The following is a 9,484-nucleotide window of genomic DNA, read 5'->3' as shown; positions in this document are numbered from 1 at the left end:
GCAAGGTGTACAGGCTGATTTATCAGGTGATACATCTTTTTAATTTTTTTTCTTTGGCAATGCATTTCTATGAATGGAAGGAATTTGCCAAAATTTTCTATGAATGGAATTTGCCAAATGCAGATAAATGAGTGATGCCTCATTTGCATCTTAACAATGTATCAACATATTTATTTTATGTTTTTCGTGTCTAAAATCTTAAAACCTTTATGGAAATCAAAAGTTCAATTTGAAACACTATTTTTTTAAAAAGCACCCACAACTCCCAGAGGAACTTTTCTTTCCTTTCTTTTTCCCTGTGGGTGGATGTATCACTTGATACACTGTGGAACGCACAATCTGACAGGATCAGCTTTATGTTCTAAGAGGTCCAAACATCTTATCAGCCCCAATCATTCTCCCTTTTTGCCAATGGGAAATTTAATTTGCAACCTCTGAATGGGAAGTGCAATTTTATTCAATTTCATACAGCAATCAAAGGGGAAAAAAAATAAGATGCATATGTTATGTGGTGTTGTCCAAGCTAATTCAATGCCTGTTGTTTTTCAACCAAGCATTAATTCCTTTTTGTGGACGATGAAGGTACAGTTTGATTTAGACATAGCTGCCTATTGTATCCTGGACATGAAATTCCATCTCCTTGGATGCCTTTACATCTCCACCATTTGCTCGGGCTACGATAATAAAAAAAAACTGGGAGGGGCATTTCAACAAGAGAATGTATCTTAGAAATCCAAGGTGGAGGTGTCAGCAGGTGCATGCACTCTCTGAAGGTACAGGGGAATTGCTACTTGCACCAGGCCTCACGCCAGCTTCTGGCAGGTCCTTGATTTTTGTGCCATCTCCACAGAGTTCATGGGTCCAAACTTCTTGTTTATATACAGACATCAATCATGGTGTACTAAGGGCCCATCCTACTTCAATAGAAACTCCTCTTAACTAATTATGTCTACAAATGGCTCTGTGTTTCCAAACACGGATTCTGAGGTACTGGAAATTAAGAATTCATCCCAAGAATCTTATAGGCAACCTAATTCAACTCATACCAATGTTGAATCCCCAATTCTTTTCTGCATACTGCAGAGTATGTTTATTTGGATTATAGTTCTCTTTTACTCAATGTTATAGGTCTTTCCCTCTGTCTATAATACGTAATTATATTATATATAATAATACATGTGACACAGATTTCCACATACAAGAATGACTACATTTTATCAGTGATTCTGGTATGGGTATCAAAATTGGCCTCATTTTCACTACACAAACTCTTAGAAAATAGAGTCATTAAAGAAAATTCAGTCTTATAGATTAAACTATCACTACCCCAATGCAAATCACAACAGTGTATGTAGCCCAATGGCCAACGCCAAAGAGGGATTATTGCTGCTCACATCCGCAACACATGTCAATTGTATCAGAATGATACAATGGATAATCTGTTCTTATAAAATGCAAATCACAGTTGCCATGATATTCCCACATTGTGGGAAACATTTCCTGTGATGCAGGATTTTCACAGGTAAATGATTAATCAGGTCTTCCTTGGGTAGGAAACTTATTTTTGTTTTGTTAAGATTTTCTTTCAATATATAATAGAAGTGACATTTGCAGCTAGGAAACAAAGGGATGAAAACAGAGCAGTCTGACCCCTCTGATTTATACAGCGTAAAGAAGCACTTGAAAAATAACAGGAAAAATTGCTACTCACATTCCAAGTCCATGCATATTTCATGTGCATTCTTAATAAAAAACTGTGGTGAGTTTTTAAAAGCATAGATGAGGCAGGCGGATCTCTCTGAGTTCAAGGCCAGCCTGGTCTACATAGTGAGTTCCAGGACAGCTGGGGCTACAGGGAGTCCCTGTCTCAAAAAGACCAAAAAAAAGACTATAGATGTGTTTATCCAAAAGAATTGGTTGAAGTATTTGACTTAAGAGGTTAGGCCAGGCGTGGTGGCACATGCCTTTAATCCTAGCACTCAGGAGGCAGAGGCAGGCGTTCTCTGTGAGTTCAAGGCCAGCCTGGTCTACATAGAGTTCCAGGCCAACTGGGGCTACAGGAAGACCCTGTCTCAAAAAGACCAAAAAAAAAAAAAAGGAAGAGGTTAGAGGGGGCTAGTAAGATGGGTTAGTGGTTAAGAGCACTGGCTATTCCTCAGTGTGGACACCATGTGGGCCACTGAAACTAAATGGTCCTTCCCTCTTCAGGCTAAAGAATGCCAGTACTCTGAACACCTCTGAGCACTGTGCACCATTCCTGAGGAAAGCAAGCTGGCCCAAAAAGAGAAAGGAAAAAAAAAAAAAAGAAAAAAAGAGAACTTGGGCTCCTCCTGGTTCTACCAGATTACATGTGTGTGCCTCCATGTCTGACTGAATAATTCCTCATTAGATTCATGCGTTCAATAAGCACTCACTCTTGTTTCTTAAAGGCAAATTTTCTCACTCATGACATCATCTTTCTCCCCCACCCCCAATCTCCACAGTAACAGGCAGCTCGTCTTCCAGTCTACTTTTCCTAATGACTTTCTTCTTCTTTGGGCTATTTGTTTTAGTCTTTAGTGTGCACATAACCATGTCCAGTGTTTACAGAATGTGACAAACCACACTTCTGCAAAATATCATGAGCTAATATCATGTTCCTAAGGTCATCCAAAATCCATGAATTACTTACTGTTTCCTGTAAAAACAGCTTTTCCAAAGTCAAGATTCACTACCAAAATGTTTTTATAGCTTTGAAAACATTTTAAAATAGAAACCCCAAATTTAGAGAGTAATATAAAATATTAAAATAATAAAGTAGCAATTGCCTTAGTCTTAATTAAACTTGAAAAGGGAATGCTAAAGGTCATCCAAAATCCATGAATTACTTACTGTTTCCTGTAAAAACAGCTTTTCCAAAGTCAAGATTCACTACCAAAATGTTTTTATAGCTTTGAAAACATTTTAAAATAGAAACCCCAAATTTAGAGAGTAATATAAAATATTAAAATAATAAAGTAGCAATTGCCTTAGTCTTAATTAAACTTGAAAAGGGAATGCTAAAATTTTCTCTGTAGTTAATAGCTCAAAAATATGAAAATATGTTCAGGAAATACACTATGTTGAAGACATTTGTTGATTACGTCCTCCAACTCCTTTCACACTGGTAGAGAAAGAAAGGTAGCAATTAAGCAAAGCAACAAATTTACATCAAGTTACTAGTAAAAACAGTACCTTGGGGCTGTTTTATACAACCATCTTCAGCCAAAGTGCAAATTCTCCACGTTATGAGGAAAGTTTCTCTTGAATTTGCAAAACTTTGGACATAATATCCCAGCCCTTGTCATTTCTCTCTCCTCTTCTTCTCCAAGAAAATCTTAAGTCTCTTATTTGGAGCCCAGTGGCTCTCTAAATGTGGCTTCTAGACCAGCAGCAGCACTGGGAAATTTTCTAGGTCTACATACTCTTTTTAAAGATTTATTACTACTGCTATTACTATTATCATTATCGTTGTGTGTGCACGATTTCCACAGTCACATGAATGGCCACCCTAGTAACTTGCAAAAAGATGGCCTCCCACTCTGATTTCTCTCCTGCATGTCATTACCAGCTTGGCAATTGTATCAAGTTCTTTTCTGACTATAGATCCTGCAACTGGTCTATGAAACGTAAAAATGCAAGGCTTGCTAGTTGGAATTTTTACTCCATCCCTCAGGACGCTCTATCTTATCCAACGTACAGCCACTACCATGCCCATGCAAATCCTATTTCCTGACAGCCCAACTCCCGAGAGAGGGGATGTCTTCTCCCAGGGATGCTCTCCATAATGTTTTCTGACCTATAAAATCCTTCTCTACTTTTTCCTGCTAATGTAAATATGAGTATTTTTAAAGGCTGAGTTTAGTCCGTGTATCTCAAAAAGTGCTCAGAAAGTTCAAAGAAGTGTGTGTGTGTGTGTGTGTGTGTGTGTGTATGTGCAAATGATAGAAACTGTAATGATATATATCAAGTACTTTCAATAGTTATCTCTGGAGAATCAATCTAGAAAATATACTAAGGCACAAATTTCTACAAACTCAGAATATTTTTATAAATATATTTGAAGAAAAAATAGAAACTAACCCAAGATCTTTTCATTCCCTAAGTTACTGTAGTATTACTGACTTTATTTCTGAGTTGCTTATTTATTTACTTCTTTATTTATTTATTGAGACAGGATCTTGCTATACTGTAAAAAAGTCTGGCCTCAAACTTGCTATTTTCCTGCTTCAGCCACCAGAATACTGGAATTATAGGCATGTACCACTATGTCTGTTTTAATATTTTAAGTTTCCCAATTAGCTCTCCAATTAAAACCACAGATTTTATGATATATAATTGTATCCCCTATCTCTATCCCCAGACCTCTCTTAGTTCCAAACACCCTAATGTGACCACTCATATTAGTCCTAGTTACTGAATTAATCCAGAATAAGTCTACTCCCTCTTCTACTTAAAGATCCTTTGACATTTCCAGGGACATTTCAAAGCTAGGTATCTTTTAAACACTTGTCTTTTCCAGGCTCTCGTCTCTGGGTCCTTCAAATGTAAGTCCTAAGACAATAAATAAGATCTATCTCATCTCTCCTCTCTATTAGCTGGCTGCTCTCTTTAGCATTTCTCTCCTAAACATATGCAAGATTAGGGGCTCCAGATAACGGCTATATTGGGTGTGCTCTGACCAGGAAAATTCAAACATGTTCTAATTAGATAGTGTGCCTTTCCTAATAGAGCCTAAACTTGAAAATAACTTTCATTTTTAGGTGCTGTGGTACACTACTGATGTAAGTGTGGTCACCTGCCACCTCAAGATCGTTCCTCTTTCTTGTTGGTTATTAAACGTAAATGCACAGCAAGGCTTGATGGCACAGGCTTTTAATCCCAGCACTCAGACAAAGGCAGGAAGAGCTCTGTGATTTCCAGGCCAGCCTGGGCTCACAGTGAGACCCTGTCTCAAAAACCAAACAAAAAACCTAAATGCAAATTTAAAATTCATCACTAAGTTCCATCTATTGGTTTCAGCTTATTTGGTATGTAGCTTTATTTTTAAAATATAGCACAATGGTAAACATAGCAGTTTTGGTGCCTAATTTTTTTAAATTAGGTTTTAATTCTTAATTTATTGTGATAAAATATACACCAAATATATTTTATCCCTGGAAATTGATAAGTGTGTAACTCAGAGGCACTAAGTACATTCATACTATCATGTAAACATGAGCACTATCCACTTGCAGAAGTTTCTCAAATTCTCTAACCCTAACCCTGCACTCTAAGCAGTAGTAGCTCTACCCCCACCATTCCTTCTGCCCAGTTCTTGGTAACTTGGCATCCTATTTTCTATCCCTATGAACTTGATTATTCTAGGTGCCTCATAGAAAAAGAATCATGATAAATTTGCTTTTTAAGAAAATTTAATTTGGCTAATGGTATGGGAAGTAGAGAGGCGCCACAGAGACCTCTCCCCCAGGAGCAGACCCCATGAGGAATTCATGCATGGGCTGAAGCCAGATGGGCTGGGCTGCATTTTAGAGGATGGGAGGGCCTCCTGAGTCATTGTCCCTGGTCTGGACAATCTCCAGAGAAGGGTCAGAGGTTTGAGGTCAACATCTTCATTAACAGTGATCATTCTTAAACACAGGAGCTCCATGACTTAGGACAACAAAACTCTCATTTTGGAGTGTCTGTGGCATATATGTGTGTGTGTGTGTGTGTGTGTGTGTGTGTGTGTGTATATATATATATATTCTTTCTTAGGCTCTTGGTTCAAGGAATATAGGCAGGAAATAAAAACAATCTCAGCTCCCCAAAATTTTAAGAGTAAAATATTGCCCACATTGCCCTCCACCCAACACAATGAATGTGGGTGTGTTTAAATTAGCATATCAGCACTAGAAGCAGCATATTCATATTTGTATCCTCATTGGAAGCAGTGAGAATTGAGAGGAATGCTTGACATGGTGTGTATGAGACATTTTAGGCCTGGGGATCAAAGGGCAAGAATCTCTTATAACAGTGGATCCAGCTTGTGGTTCCCCACTTCAACCTGGAGAAATTGTCTGAGTAAAAGTATAGATGGGGCCTGGCTCCAGAGCGCAGTTCCATGATAAATCCAAAAGAACAGACTCTCAGAGTCCAGATCCACTCTTGGCCACTAAAATTAAATGCTAAGGGGCTGGAGTGATGGCTGAGGAGTTAAGAGCAATGGCTGTTCCTGCAGAAGACCCAGGTTCAAATCCCAGCACCCACATGGTGGCTAACAACCATCAGTAACTCCAGTTCCAAGGGATCCAATGCCCTCTTCTCTCTTCCATGTGCACTGTATGCCATGGATGCACTTACACAGATGCAGGCATAACACTTATACACATAAAAATAAAAGTAATTTTTTTAATTAAAAAAAAAATGAAGCTGGGTGTGGTGGTACACGCGTTTAATCCCAGCACTCTGGGGGCAGAGGCAGGCGCATCTCTGTGAGTTCTACACCAGGCTGGTCTACATACTGAGTTCCAGGCCAGCTGGGGATACAGGGAGACCTGTCTCAAAAAAAAAAGAAGAAAAAAAAACTGAATGAAATGCTAAGAGTCAGGCTGATTCATTATTTAGGTACAACTGCAACGTGATTTATTAAAATCACAAAACAATTTCTGAAACCTTTTCTATCAGTCTATTGTTCAGCACTATGTAAGAAGGTTAAAAATTCTTTTATTTCAGTAGCAAAACCTCATTATTTAAGATGTTATTTGAATTTTTAAGATATTTTTCATTGGTTAAATATCTAATATGCTTTACTACTGAATTAAGTTTAATGGGATACAGAAATCACAATGCCTTAACATTAGATCTAGTTTTAGTAAGCTACATTAGGTAACCATTTTTTTTCAGTCTTTTTGACAGCTATTCAGTAGGAACCTAGTATTAAGTTCTCCCCTTTATGTCCTGTGACTTGTCTAGCCTCAAGTTCCTAAACATGATATCAATGTCAGGTATGGACTCCGTTCTATGAAGTGGACCTTAAATCCAATTAAAGTGTAGTTGGTCACTCTCATAATATATGTATCACTATTGCAATGGTGGGCATATCTTGCCAGGCCAGTTGTTATTATAGTTCACAGGATTTACAGCTGAGTATGGTTGATAATTATTTTTTCCTTCTGGTATCATGCATAGCACTTTCCAGCACTATGAATGCTAGCCAATAGAGATGGGGCTCTGAAGTCAGCACCAGCTTCATTTCTCTTTTTTACCATCCAGTTCACCCACCTTCCTTCCTTCCTTCCTTCCTTCCTTCCTTCCTTCCTTCCTTCCTTCCTTCCTTCCTACTAAAAGTGGGGCCACAGTTCTGTGGAAGGACATTAGTTCACTTTAGTGTGGCTGTGGAAGTGAAACAGTACAAATATAATTATCTGCTCATTCCTATAATTATTTCCTTTCGTGGTCTTTGTTTGAGACAGGGTCTTCCTGTAGTCCCAGTTGGCCTGGAACTCACCATGTAGACCAGGCTGGCCTTGAACTCACAGAGATCTGCCTGCCTCTGCCTCGAGTGCTGGGATTAAAGGTGTGCGCCACCATGCCCTGCTCCCTGGAGATTTTTTAAAGACTAAATCTAAGGCCAATATTTTCCTAATCCTTATCTCCTATTGCAAATTTACCACTTTAGTGAATGCAGCACAACAATATATTTCACTTTCAAAAGGACTTCATATATAATTGCTTTTCAAATATAAAACTGGAATAAAGAATTTTTAAAAAAATTTTCACCCTTAAAACATCACTCTGTACTCAATACTTTAAATAAACTCATGAAGATTGGTTAAAAAACAAAATTTTTTCCTAAGTTGCAGCAGAATGGTTTAATAATTAGATTCTTGAGCAGTGAAACAATGCAGAAATGGGAGATGATGTCCATCCTGAAGTTTACAAGTCTTCAGAAGGCACTGTAATTCATCATATATGCACGCAGTTTGGCTGGAGCAAGGCAGTGAATCATTGGAAAAAAACACACCAAAGAAGCGGTCAGGAAGTGTATACACGGGATGGGGGGATGGGGTGTCCTTAAAAACAACACATTAAAGCATACATAATTCAGTCACTTTCTTTTACAATAAGAGATAATCTGCCATAACTCCCTTGATGATCAGTATCCTTTCCCCCTTTCCTGGGGTTTAAAGCTGAGTGCCAGTTTAAAAAGCTATAAGATTTTTACCTCTCTGTGTAGATAGAAGAAGAATTTTTAAGATCTAAATTACTCTGTCAGAGAATTTCAAAACTCTAATAAATACAGTAGAGAGAGGTATAAAAATAGTTATCAAGATATTATATAACCTAGGGGTAGAGAAATAGCTCAGTCAGGAAAAAGCTTGAAACGTAAGCATGAGGACCTGAGTTAGACAGACACCCAGCACCATGTTTTAAAAAGGCCAGAGGGGCTGGAGAGATGGCTCAGCGGTTAAGAGCATTGACTGCTCTTGCAGAGGACCCAGGTTTGATTCCTAGCACCCACATGGCAGCAACAAACCGTCCTTAATGCCAGTTCCAGGGGAATCCGAAGCCCTCTTCTGACCTCCGCAACATTGCATGACACAAGTACACTCACATATATGCAGGCAATACGCTTATACACATAAAATAAAAATAAATAAAATATTTTTTAAAAAGCCAGAAACAGTGACACACACTTGTAATCCGGTGCTGGGGAGGCAGAGACAAGCAAGCAGATCATTAGGTCTCACTGGCCAGCCAGCCTGGCCTACTCACTGAGTCCAAGACAACAAAAAACCCTACCTCAAAAACCAAGGCAGACATCATTTTAAGAACACTACATAAAATTTTCAACAAAATACTTGCAAACCGCATACAGACATACATCAAAAAGATCATTCACTGTGATCAAGTAGGCTTTATCCCAGAGATGTAGGGATGGTTCAATTTATGCAAGTCAATAAACATCATAAATCATATAAATGGACTCAAAGACAAAAACCATATTGTCATCTCAATAGATGCAAAGAAGGCTTTTGACAAAATTCAGCATGCATTTATGTTCAAAGTCCTAGAGGGAATTGGACTGGAGGGAACATACCTCAACATACTTAGAGCTATATACAACAAATCCTCAGCCAACATCATTCTAAATGGAGAGAAACTGGAAGCATTCCCATTGAAATCAGGAACCAGACAAGGATGTCCACTATCTCCACTCCTTTTCAACATAGAGCTTGAAACTCTTGCTAGAGCAGTAAGACAGAAGGAAATTAAAGGAGTACTAATTGGAAAAGAAGAAGTCAAAGTATCACCTTTTGCAGATGATAAGATACTATACCTAAGAGATTCCAAAAGTTCCATCAAAAAACTCCTAGCACTGATCAACACTTTCAGTATAGTGGCAGGTTATTAAATCAATCTACAAAAGTATCAGTAGCCTTTCTATATACTAATAACAAGCAACTGGACAAAGAGTACAGGA

The 9,484-nt window shown here is 38.2% G+C and overlaps 1 protein-coding gene across 5 annotated transcripts in view; it reads right to left on the bottom strand.

Moving 5' to 3' along the window:
* The window catches only part of LOC103734639 (transmembrane protein 56), a 72,417-nt gene that overhangs the window by 9,204 nt on the left and 53,729 nt on the right, over positions 1–9,484 (bottom strand). The window lies entirely within an intron of this gene.

This window comes from Nannospalax galili, unplaced genomic scaffold, assembly GCF_000622305.1.
Source record: "Nannospalax galili isolate Female #2095 unplaced genomic scaffold, S.galili_v1.0 scaffold255, whole genome shotgun sequence".
Lineage (NCBI taxonomy): Eukaryota > Metazoa > Chordata > Mammalia > Rodentia > Spalacidae > Nannospalax > Nannospalax galili.
This window is presented reverse-complemented; position numbering and strand designations above follow the sequence as displayed.